Source organism: Scyliorhinus torazame, chromosome 4 (assembly GCF_047496885.1).
Source record: "Scyliorhinus torazame isolate Kashiwa2021f chromosome 4, sScyTor2.1, whole genome shotgun sequence".
Lineage (NCBI taxonomy): Eukaryota > Metazoa > Chordata > Chondrichthyes > Carcharhiniformes > Scyliorhinidae > Scyliorhinus > Scyliorhinus torazame.
This window is the reverse complement of record NC_092710.1, coordinates 220,816,498-220,829,456: the sequence shown is the minus strand read 5'-3', so window position 1 is coordinate 220,829,456 and position 12,959 is coordinate 220,816,498.

Here is a 12,959-nt window from a genome sequence, read left to right as displayed (position 1 = left end):
ATGGCTGGGTGCCCTGGCCACTGAGGCCACCAGCTACCCACCCCCTGGGCTGCATGAGTCGGACTGTCTAACTCTGTTGCTTTTAGTTTGCCCCCCGCTCCCAGGAGAAGGCTGCCCACAACCGTTGGGAGTGGGAGTAGACTGGAGGTGGACTGTCGGACCTGAGCCCCTGAAGGTAGCAGACCAGAGGGCCCTGGATGTGGTCTTTGACTCGGAGTAAAGGGAGTGGAGTTTGGCCCTGGGTGAGGAAGTGAGACACTGCTGAGTTGCGGTTCCCCGTGACATGCGTGTCAACGCCCTCCCCCTAACGCCCACCCTCACCACCTCCTCACCCCCACTCTCAACCCCACCACCCCCCGACCCGCGGTCTAATCATGCGTCTTGTCTTGTGTCTTGCAGGACCTGCTGGAGATGGGGTGGGTCCATCTGGCGTCCCCTGACCCTAGCCAGTGCCAGCACTCTTCCTGCCCCCATGAGTCGAACACCGATGACGAGTGCAGCTCAGAAGGCAGCGCTCGACAGGAGACAGAGGAGACCCCGGAGCTCGAGTCTGAGAGTGACACTGACTTCCCATGACAGCTGTCTCCAACACCCTCCACCATCCCAGAGTCACTCAGCTCGGTCAGGCACTTTAGTGAAAAGGCTCTTGGGACACTATCTGATCTGGTAGAGAAGGTGGAGGTACGAACTCCCAAGAGGATGGACAGTCGGATGGAAGGCCGATCCCAGGAACTAGCTGCCATCAAGACGGGTTTTGGGCTTCTGGAACAGTCAGTCCCATTGATTGTAGAGATGCAGTTGCAGACCAAGGGACTACATGAGGAGATGTCGGTGAGCACCCAGTATCTGCAGGTGCAGTTGGAGGTGTGCAACCTCGTGCAGGAGCAGAAGGTGGTGCTGACCATGTGTGCCACCCAAGCCAACACCGCACAGGTAGTGTCCACAGTGGAGGCATTGGGGGTGACGGTTTTGGCTTTGGATCAGCAGGTTCAAGGCCTGGGGCATTCTGTGCAGGTGCTGGCCTGCAAGCAAACATGTTCAAGAGCCACCTGGACACTGCAGCTGTGCTCCTGAGCATGGCCCAGTCACAGAAGGCCATGGCTGGGAACGTTGGTGGCATTGCCCAGGTGCTGGCTGACGTGGTGCAGACACAGAGGAAGGTGGCCCAGTCCCAGAGGGAGGTGGCACAATGACTGGCTGATGTGGCAAAAACCCAGAAGGTGGTGGCACAGACATTGAGTGATATGGCGCAGTCACATTGGAGATGGTCCACTCCCTGTGCTCCATGACCGTGAGCATGCAGACCCTGGTCGAGACCAGAGCGGGTCTCCAGGACTGGCAGCGCCAGGTGGCCGGGGAGCCTCAGGGGATAGCTCCACTCTTTTCCCCATCCCATGGAGAAAGCCGAAGGCCATCGGGCACCCTGAGGGAGGAGGAGGTAATGGGGCCCGTGCCGGTGACTCCTGCAGGGGATGTGCCAAAATACGGCAGCACCTCGGACTTTCCCCCTCCTGTCCCTGGTGCATCTGGTGGGCAGCTGGCAGAACAAGGCAACACCACACCACCTGGGACACATGAGCAGCAGCCCGCCCATCCAGAAGCCGGTCGCCAATGGGGACCCAGGCCACAGGGCAGGAATCACAGCAGGCGGCTTCCACTCCTGCTGTACCATCTGGGGATACACCAAGGTGTAGTGTTAGGACCTGTAAGGATAGAAAGTTACACATCAGATAAGTTGGCACGGGCTCAGGGCACTGTTTAGTTATAGGGGATGTGGCACAAATATGTCTATACGCTGTCATATTAACCACTTGTTCACACTGTTACAACCTGACTCTGTCAGATGGATATGAGGTTGGGCTGGGCTGGGGTAGCCAGAGAGGGGTTGCGGTGTTGGGGGGGGGGGGGGGGGGGGGGGGGATGGAGAATGGGTGGATGTCGTGGGTGGCCTGGGCTCCCTCCACAATACCCTCCGCTGTCACCCCAGGGATCCGATGGCCCCGTGTGATGGAATGGCCAGCTCGCAGGCAGGGATCACCCAGGTAGACGGCGGAATGTGCTACCGTGGGCGGGAGTCAGACTTTGCCAAACGATGCGGAGGACCAGAGTTCATCGCAGAGCGTGTTGCCAACATCCTCCACCCCATGGACCAGACACGGTGTTGCTGCCAACCCAAGGCCCGCAACCTATAGTACGGCAGGTATGTATCACAAAGTGGGTACAGGAGGGGAGTGGCCAGTAAAGGGGGGGGAGGGGTGTGGGGGTGGGATGCATTGTCCGTGCCCCTGGCCATGTTATCCCCCACCCCTCCTCCCAGTCGGTGAACCTGGAGGCGATCAGAGTGTCCCGTGCGCATTGGCCCAGGCACACACGTCATGTGGCCTCCCGTGCCTGCCTGGGCTCTAGGTACTGCCTTGACCTCGCCCTCCCCCGCATCTTCATCATCGGACGAGGCCTTTTGTTCATCCTCCTCCTCCAGAATATCGCCTCTCTGCTGCGCAATGTTGTGGAGGATGCAGCAAGCCGCCACGATGCGGGCGACCTTCTTAGCGTCATACTGCAGGGCCCCTCCAAAGCGGTCCAGGTACCTGAACCGCATCTTCAGGAAGCCTAAGCACCGCTCGATCACAGACCTGGTCGCTGTATGGGTTTCATTGTAATGGGTCTCCGTGTCAGTCTGTGGCCTCTGGATAGGCGTAATCAGCCACGACCGCAGCGGATAACCCCTGTAACCGAGGAGCAACTGCCCAGCCGGGAAGGGGGCATCTCAAACATGCCATAAATCGTCGAGTGTGCCAGGATGAAGCTGTCGTGCACACTGCCCAGGTAACGGGCGCAGACGTGTATGATGCACAACTGATGGTCACATATCAGCTGCATATTCATCAAGTAAAACCCATTTCAGTTTGTGTAGAGCGACCTGCCATCTGCAGGTGCTCGTAGAGGGACATATAATCCATTAATCACCTCCTGGACCGGGGCATTACGCTGATGGTGGTGAACCCCGCTGCTCGTCATCCTGATTGGCTCGGTCCACATTGAAATGGGTGTATTGTGCCGCCTGGGCATATAGGCCTCTGAGACGGCATGGATACACCTATGCACCGAGGTCTGTGAGATTCTGGACAGGTCCCCGCTCGGTGCCTGGAAGGACCCGTGGCGTAATAGTTCAGGGCAGCCGTCAACTTGATGGCCACTGGGAGCGGGTGTCCTCCCCATATCCCTGTGGTGCCAGGTGTGCCATGATCTGGCAGATATATCACACTGACTCCCTGCTCAGCCGGAGTTTTTGACGGTATGCCCGACCTGGCACATCCTCGAATGACAGGCACTACCTGTACACACAAGGTCTCATGTGACACCTCCTTTGTATTCTTGCTCCTCGAGCTTCTCCATCTCGTACAGCTGCAGGGCATCCCCCAGGGCTGCTGCGATTAGCAGAAAGGCCATCTTTACTGGTCGAATTCCAATATCCATTGTCTACAAGGGGTGAAAGGCCGACATGTTATGATATGGAAATGGTGTTTACCGTATGTGCAATCCAGATTTCATTGACTCCGCTATCAAGGTGATGGAGAATTGCGATTTGGCATCAAGTTTGCGCCCCCCACGATTTTGATATCGGAACCTATTCACCATCAAATCGCTTTTTAAGATTTCACCATCAGCCAACGGATAATCCTGCCATATATGTTTCAAAGTGATCACCTCTCATTCTTCTAAATTTCAATGAGTCGAGTTCCAACCTGTTTAACCTTTGCTCATCAGACAATCCCTCCATATCACGGGTCATTTTAATGATCCACCTCCAAAGAAATAACATCTTTCTTTAAATAAGGGGACGGTAGCACAAGTGGATAGCACTGCGGCTTCACAGTGCCAGGGTCCCAGGTTCGATTCCCCGCTGGGTCACTGTCTGTGCAGAGTCTGCACGTTCTCCCCGTGTCTGCGTGGGTTTCCTCCGTGTGCTCCCGTTTCCTTCCACAGTCCAAAGACGTGCAGGTTAGGTGGATTGGCCATGATAAATTGCCCTTAGTGACCAAAAAGGTTAGGAGGGGTTATTGGGTTACAGGAATAGAGTGGAGGGCTTAAGTGGGTCGGTGCAGACTCGATGGGCTGAATGGCCTCCTACTGCACTGTATGTTCTATGTTCTAAAACTGCTCACAGTACTCCAGATGTGGTCTGACAGTACCTTGTACAGTTGCAGCAAGACTTCCCGATTCTTATACTCCAACCCCCTTGTAATAAGGGCCAACATTCCATTATCCTTCCTGATTACCCAGTTGCACCTGTGTGCTAGCTTTTTGTGTTTCGTGCACAAGTACCACCAAGTCTTTTTGTGTTGCAACTGTCTGCAGTTTTTCTCAATTTAAATAATACGCCGTTCTTTTGTTCTTCCTTCCAAAATGAACAACTTCACATTTTCCCACATTATACTCCATTTGCCAATTTTTTGCCTATTTACTGAATCTATCACTATCTCATTGCAAACTGTTTGTATTTCTGTCACAACTTGCCTTTCCACCTATCTGGTGTCATTTGTAAATTTGGCTACAGTACAGTTGCTTCCTTCCTCCTAATCATTAATATATATTGTAAACAGTTGCAGTCCCAACACTGATCCCTATGGAACCCTTCTGGCTACAGGTCGCCAACCTGAAAAAGAACCTCTTATCCCCAATTGCTGTTTCCTGCCCATTAGTCAATTCTTTATCCATGCCAATATACCACCTCCAACATTATGGGCTCTTACCTCATGATTTAACCTTTTGTGAGGTACCATTTTGAATGCCTTCTTGATGTCCAAATACAACACATCTACTGGTTCCCCTCTATCCACTGTGGTTGAGACTTCCTTCAAGAACACTAATAAATTAGTCAAACACGCCTTCCCTTTCATGAAGCTAAGCTGTCTCTGCTTGATTAGATTATGATTTTCCAAATGTGTTGCTATTATTTCCTTAATAATTGATTCCAACATTTTTCCAATAATAGATGTTAGATTAATCAGCCTTTAGATATCCACTTTTTGCCTCTGATGGATCTCTGTGTCTATTCGGAACTCTGGATATGCGTTATCCCTTCTTAGTTCCCAAATAACAGAGATTCCAGGCTGTGTTTTTTTGGCAAAGTTCCGTTGAACTTTATTGTCAGCTTTAGTGTCCACTGGTAAACTTTTGGTTACAATAGAAACTTAGGTCAGATTGATTGTCTTTAGCGAATACAGTGGTTGAGTTTAAAATACAATTACCAATCTTGGTAATTCTTCCCTCAAATCATGATACACAGTACAAAATTACGATTGATTTAAACAAAAGAAAAATGGCAATTTAGCAAAAACAAGCAGCAAAGACATAGGTTTCAGAAAGTAATAGATTGATTCCGGAATGGATATTTCCATCCTGACAATTGATTTTTAAGGAGATCATTATCTTAAAGTGTTGCCTTCTTCATAGCTGTGATTGACTTTGACTAATTTATAATTCACTCAATTCGACCAAACTGTCTGTCTGTCAATTTAAGAGACAAATGTTTTGGTGTAATTTTCCATACCCTGGCTTGCCAATTATGGCTCTAACATTAATTAGATTAAAACAGTTTTCGAAAAGTCATTATGACCCTGACTGACTGTTACCATGGAAACTGAACTGTCCAGGCTTGGGAAGGCAGCTGCATACAATGGAGTCTTTTGTCACTGGCCTTGGATTCTCTGGCAAGTCTCGCGCAACTTGCAAAATGTGAAAATTTAGAATCTTATCTGATTAGTTTCCAGCTCGTCAGCTTTCCTCACTCTCATGGTAAATATGATTTAGTCAATTACTCTGAATGATTTGTCAATTAAACCTTTTATCTATCTCATCTATAGCTAACCAGAAAAGCTGATTTCTATCTGCCTCTCTCTCTCTTTGAATAGGGATGTCACTTTGGCAGTTTTCCAATCCACCGGTAGTTCTCCAGAAGCCAAGGATATTTGGAAAATTCCAACCGATGCATCCACTTTCTCTGTAGCTGCTTCTTTTGTGATCCTAGGATGCAAGCCATCAGGGCCAGGAGACTTCTCTGACCTTGGACTCATTAGTTTGTCTACTATTATTCTCAAATGATGGTGATGATATTTCATTTTTCCCCAGTATTATTTAGTATTAATGGAAGTATCTTTGACCATAAAGACTGATGCAAAATATCTGTTTAATTCCTCTGCCATTTCCTTATTCCCCATAACTGTCTCCCTAGATTCATTTTCTAAGGGGCCTATGTTCACTTTGAACTCTCACTTCCTTTTTATATATTTGATTAAGTTCTTATTATTAGTTTTTGTATTCCTCACTAATTTCCCTTTATATTTTATTTTCTCTCTCTTCATTATCTTTTTAGTCCTTCTTTGCTGGATTCTGAATTTATCCCAATCTTCGACGCTGACAATGAATTTTGCTCCCGTGGATGCTTCTTTCAACTTAATGTTTTCCTTAACTTCCTTGGTTAGCCATGGTTGGTTTATCCCTCCCTCTCTTAGAATCTTTCCTCCTTCCTGGGATATATTTTGGTGAGAGTCATGAATTGCCTGCTTAAATGTCTGCCACCACTGTTTATTTACTGTCTTTCCTGCTAATCTATCCACCCAGTTCGCTTTAGTCTATTCTCATGTCATTGTAATTCCCTTTATTTAAGTTAAACACAGTTCTTTCAACCCAGGTTTCTCACTCTCAAATTGAATATTAAATTCTATCATGTTACGATCACTACTTCCTAGTGAATCTTTTACTCTGCTCATTTATTGAACCTGCCTCATTACCCATGACCAGATCCAAGATAACCTGTTCCCCGGTTGGCTCCATGACATTTTGTTTTAGGAAATTATCCCTAATGCACTCTATTAATTTGTTGTCGTAGCTACCTTTTCCAACTCGACTAACTCAATCAACATGAAGATTAAAGACACCCATAATTATTGCTCTATTATTTTTACATGTTCTTATTATTTGTTGATTTGTACCCTTTCCTAGAGTGTGGCTATTGTTTGGGGGTCTATGCATTACTCCACCCAATATCTTCTTCCCCATGCTGGATTTTACCTCCACCCGAATGGACCCTACATCATTCGAGTCTAGATTGTCTCTCAAAACTGTCCTGATTTCATCTCTTATTAACAGTGCTACCCCACCACCTTTTCCTTCTCTTCTGTCCTTCTAAAAGGTCAAATATCCCTGAATATTAAGTTCCCAGTTTTGCTTTCCATGTAACTATGTTTCCGTAATGACTATGATATCATATCCATTTACCTCTAATTGCGCTGTCAGTTCATCTACTTTATTCCAAAGGCATCGTACAAAGCCTTTAGGCTTTTCTTTTTGCCTTTTTTAATCGTCCTAACTTTTCTTTGTACAGTGGCCCTATTTGCCCCTCACTCTTGATTACCCTGTTTACCTTTTTGGCATTTTACTGTTCTTTCCTTTATTACTGTCCTCGTGTCTCTTTCCCTTGTCACCCTGCCAGTCTAGTTTAAATCTTTCCAACCACATTAGCAAACACCTGCCCAAGGACATCAGTCCCTGTCCTGCCCAGGTGTAACCCGCCCAGTTTGTACTGACCCACCTCCCCCAAAACCGGTTCCAATATCCCAGCAATCTGAAACCCTCCCTCTTGTACCATCTTTCCAGCCACATATTCATCTGATCTGTCCTGCTAATTCTACTCTGACCAGAATCTGGCACTGGTAGTAATCCTGAGATCACTACCTTTGAGGTCTAACAATTCAACATATTTCCTAACACCATATTTTTGACTTTTAGGACCGCATTCCTTTTTATATCTAGTATCGATGTGTACCACTGTGGTGTTGGGTGCTCTGGTGCACAGATGAGCCAACACAGTTGTATGTGGTACAACTCTATTTTATTTTAACTCTTATAATACAGTTCGTTCTGGATACTCTGCACGTGCTGTCTCCCTGAGTGTGTTTGGTGGCAGATGTGTCCTGGTCCTCCTCTGCAGCTAATACTGACCACCGGGGGTCGTGTCTGTGCTTTTATATCTTTCTGTCATTGGTTGTGGTGTTGTGTGTTCTGATTTGTCTGTTGGTGTGTCTATCATGATGTGTATGTTTGAATATCATGACACCACGACCACTGGCTGTTCGCCTCCCCCCCCAGAATGTCCTATAGCCGCTCTGAAAATCTTTGACCAGTACATCAGGGTGGCAACATATCACCTGGAGTCTTGTTTGCGGCCACAGGAATGCCTATTTATTCCCCTTAAAATGTAATCCCCTACAACTATTGTAATCCCTTTTTACTCCTCCCTTGCAGCAGAACCAAACTTGCTGCAATAAATTTGGCTACTGCTGCTTTCCTCTAAGAGGCCATTCTCCTCAGTAGCAGTCTATCTGTTTTGCAGGGGAATGGCCACAGGAGATTCCTTCGTTGCCTGCCTAGCTCTCTTGCTCTGCCTGGTGGTCACCCATTCCCTTCTTGCCTGTGTGACCACCTCTCTATATGTGCTATTCACAATACTCTCTGCCTCCCAGTGTACCCAGCTGCTGCTCCAGCCAGAAAATGCAGCCTTTCAGGAGTGTTAGGAGGTCCAACAATTTCCATTCTTCAATCTTTCATGCAATTCTTATTTTGAAAGACTTTTAGAAAACTATGGTTATTATTTCTGTATTTCTTCCCACCCTCCTTCAGTATTGCAGCATGTGCTCAGGCAATCTCGTACTCTCATTTACAGAATAATCTGGTAGCATGAGGTCTGGAGGACCCCGACCTGATAAGGGTCTCCTGCTCGAGGCAGAACCACCCTTGGCGTTCTGTACTGCTGGAGTGCATATGGGCTTGGGCATAGGGGACTGTGAGCGGCTGGCTACATGCTCTGAGACTGCCCTGGGTGGAGGCCTCCGGGGAGTCTGGCTAATGCTTATCCTCCCTGTGGATGCCAGAGGGCCCTGGCCTGAATCCTGAAGGAGATGAAGCACTTGGAGGGAGGTCAAAGTGCCTCATCCCCATGTTGCCTGCATACTGGTGGTGCCCACCAGGTTGAATGGCCATGGAATGCAGGGCTGAGCATAAATCTGGCAGTCCTGCTGGACCAAGGTCTCCATTGTTATGGGCCAGGGTTTAGAAAACTCCAATGTATATCATGGAGTTCACCTGACCTACAACTGTTAATTGATTTTGGTTACGATGAGCACAAGAGCCTTTCAGGTGATATTCAACAGTTGTCTTAGGTGCTTTTAGTCAAAAAGCAAGCTTTATTCTACGAATTTAGTTAATGTTTTTATAAACACACACAGTGTGCATTTTTATAAACTACAAACAACTGCAGTAATCTATGTATAACTCTTAATGAATCCCCCTTAACTGTTCCAATTTAATAACAAGATCCAAACAAAAACCAGGCACCCCTTTTCAAAGGCATTCTTATGGTATAAGACTTGATACTGCTACTCTTGTTTCATTTCCCAAACAGCAGGTTTGAATTCCTTCCAGAAAGCAGTTATCTCTTTTAAGTTATCAAGTAGTCTGGAAACAGCTTTTAAAATGCAGATAGACAGACACTTCTTTTCAACCTGTGCAATACAAAACCAGTTCAAATGCAAATCGAAAGTAAAACTCAGAGCCACAGCCAGCTCCCAACTCAAAAGCAAAAATAAAAACTGAGCCACAGCCCAGCTTCACCCACAGAATGACATCACTGAAGCCATGTGATAAGACAAAAACATTTCTTAAAGGGACATTCCCATGACACCATGGAGATAGAATATAAGAGCAAATGCAGACAGACTCTTCCATTGTTTGCTCTTGTCTGCTGAGTGACTCTCAAACCTCTGCCTGAATTTCTGCTGCTGTTGCATCTCCATCAGTGAGCCGTTAACCGCTTCCAGAGGCTCATCATCTTCCAGGGACTGAGCAGGTGACTTGGAGACCTGGGCTGGCCTTGCATCTGACTGCTCAGGGTAAGTGTCAGTGAGGTGTGCCCCAGAAAATGACTCTGAGTCTAATCTAGAGCTATGCCCACTGAGGTATGTGTATTTGTGCTGATGAAGGGTGCGAGTGAGTGCTGTGCCAGATCTTCGTGAAATCCAATCCTCAGATGTGCTTTGGACGATGAGGTGGCTACTCATTAGCCTGGCTGGTTGCGACCTGCTGGTGCCTACAAGAAATAAATGACAGTTTTAGTGGATGAGCTGAAGCCATTTCAGAGTACATTTGACTCACTGTGCTTGTCAGGATTTGATGAAGTGATGGAGTTCTGACCCATGTTAGGTTGCTGGGGGAGGCCAATCTCTGTCACCACAGGAGCAATCCCTGTCCTCCCCAGCAAGACCATCTGCAGCCTCTTCAAATTCAGTGAGGGCAATGATCTCTGCCGTCCCTTCCCCAGTCTGGGCTCGCTCTCATTTGTTGTATGCCTGCTTGGCCTGCATTAAGATTAAATAAAAGACATGTGATCAGATAGAATAAAGAAGAGATTGGGTTAAATGCATATCCCCTGTGTGTGTGGTGAACCCTCCCCAGAAGGGCCAGAGGATGGAGTGTGAACATGTCTTACGGGATGGTGATGATGTGAAAGTGTCCGTGAAAGTGTTGGTATGTGTCCCCGCTAATGGATGTGTGAGATCTGTGAACAGAGGAACCATATCATAGATTATCATAGAATTTACAGTGCAGAAGGAGGCCATTCGGCCCATCGAGTCTGCACCGGCTCTTGGAAAGAGCACCCTACCCAAGGTCAACACTGCCACCCTATCCCCATACCCAGTAACCCCACCCAACACTAAGGGCAATTTTGGACACTAAGGGCAATTTATCATGGCCAATCCACCTAACCTGCACACCTTTGGACTATGAGTGCATGATGCTATGATGAGGGTTTGATGTTGGATGGAGTTGAAGGTTGACCCATCCTAGTGGTGCAAATTCAACCTATAGTTTAAATTATAGGCAGATCAAATTAAAGGTTTACCTATAAATCTAACCCTGCTACTCCTCCTTATGCTGTGGTATCACTTTGTAATAAATTAATTTGTACAGGATGTGGCCAGACCAGCATTTGTTGCCCATCATTAATTGCTCTTGAGAAGGTGGTGAGCTGCCTTTTTGAACCGCTGCAGTCCATGTGCTGTAGGTACACCCACAGTGCCATTAGGAAGGGAGCTCCAGGAAAAAGCTAGGAGGAGCAAATGGCTGAACCGGCAGAAACATGAGGCATCGAAACTCGGGCCTCGCCAGATCGAGAAGGACCGACCCGCTGCACAAGGAGCCCCCCTCACTGGGGGTGGTTGGAGGGTGTTTCTCTCAAGGGAACTGAGGGAACACAGAGAAGAGACGAAAACCAACATCCAGGTCACGGTCGGGGGGGGGGGGGGGGGGGGGGGGTGGGGGGACGGTCATGGAAGCTCTGACAACCATGCAGATGGCCCTAGAGAAGGCGGAGAGGTGACTGGAAGTCCAAAAAAGCCCCGTGGAAGAGCGGGAGAAAGCCTCAACAGACGAGGGCCACCGGTCCGCCGCCCTGGAAAGAGATATATCAAAGTTGGTCGCGATGCAGGGGAGTCTAAAAGGAAAAATCGATGACCAAGAAAACCTGGGCCTGCTGGAGGGGATCGAAGGTAGAAACCCCAAACACTATGTGGCCCAAATGCTGGGCAATCTGGTGGGAAGGAATAGTTTCCCCAACTACGAAATAGACATAGCCCACCGGTCGCTTCGTCCAAAGCCGGGGATCAGCCGAGGGTGGTAATCGCTGAAATACACCAGTATTAAGACTGGGAGAGTATCCTGTTCTGGTCGAGGCAGACAAAGAACTGTAACTGGGAAGGTCACCGGATCAGGATCTACCAGGACATTGGGGCTGACCTTGCCTAGCGCTGGGCAGAGTTCAACAGGGCGAAGGCTGCCCTATATAAGAGCGGCGTAAAGTTTGGGATGCTGTACCCAGCCAAACTATGGGTCACATTCCAAGGCAGGGAGCACTTTTTCATGGCTCCTGTGGACGCGGACAAACTTGTCCTGGAGAACAGGCTGGAGAAACAGCAGCATAGACAATGGAGAGAAGATCATCTGAAGAGACTTTATTTGTTTATTTACTGAGTGTTAACCAACTTTGATGAACACTTTGCGTGGGACTGCACTGCCTCATTCTGGGGACGAGAGGTGAAATAGAAGAAGGAAAGAGTGAGGGCAGCAGAGCGCAGGAACGGATGAGGGGAACAGCAGGCAGGGAGTTCAGAGAACAGGCGATGGGAGGACATACAACTAACCCCGGGAGGCGGGGGTGCGCACCACACTAGTGGGGTGCTAGCACTGGGAGCATGAAGAAATGAAAGGCCATGACGCATCTCCCGCAAGGGAGAGACTGCGTGGCAAGGGGGGTGGGGGGGGGGGGGCAGACATCAGCAACAGGGGGGTGACTAGGGGAAGAAACAGAGGGAAGGGAGCAATGAGTGGGAGGCTATGGGGTGGTGGGGGGGGGAAGGGAAACGGGGGAGAAAATACCATAAGGGAAACATGAGAACAAAGATAGCAAGGGCATTAGGCTGACTGCATAGACCACACATGACAACTTGGAACACAAAGGCACCACAAGCACCCACCCAGGGGAGAAGTTCTTCTTCTTCTCCCAGGTACACAATGTAAGTACACGGATCAACTACTTTGTAGTGGGGAAATCGGTGCTTCCAGGGCTAGTAAGAGCGGAATACTTCACAATCGTAATCTCCGACCACACTCCACACTACATGGATGGGAGTTTGGAGCCGGGCCATGCCCAATACCCCACCATGGAGGTTGGACATGGCTCTCCCTACTGATAAGGCTTTCTACGAGAAAATATCAGAGGCCATAGATGAGTACTTTACTCATAATCAGAATGGAAAGTCTCACCCTCCTCGTTCTGGGAGGTGCTGAAGGCTTGATGAGGGGTGAACTCATTGTTTACAGAGTACAAACAAATAGGGAGAGAG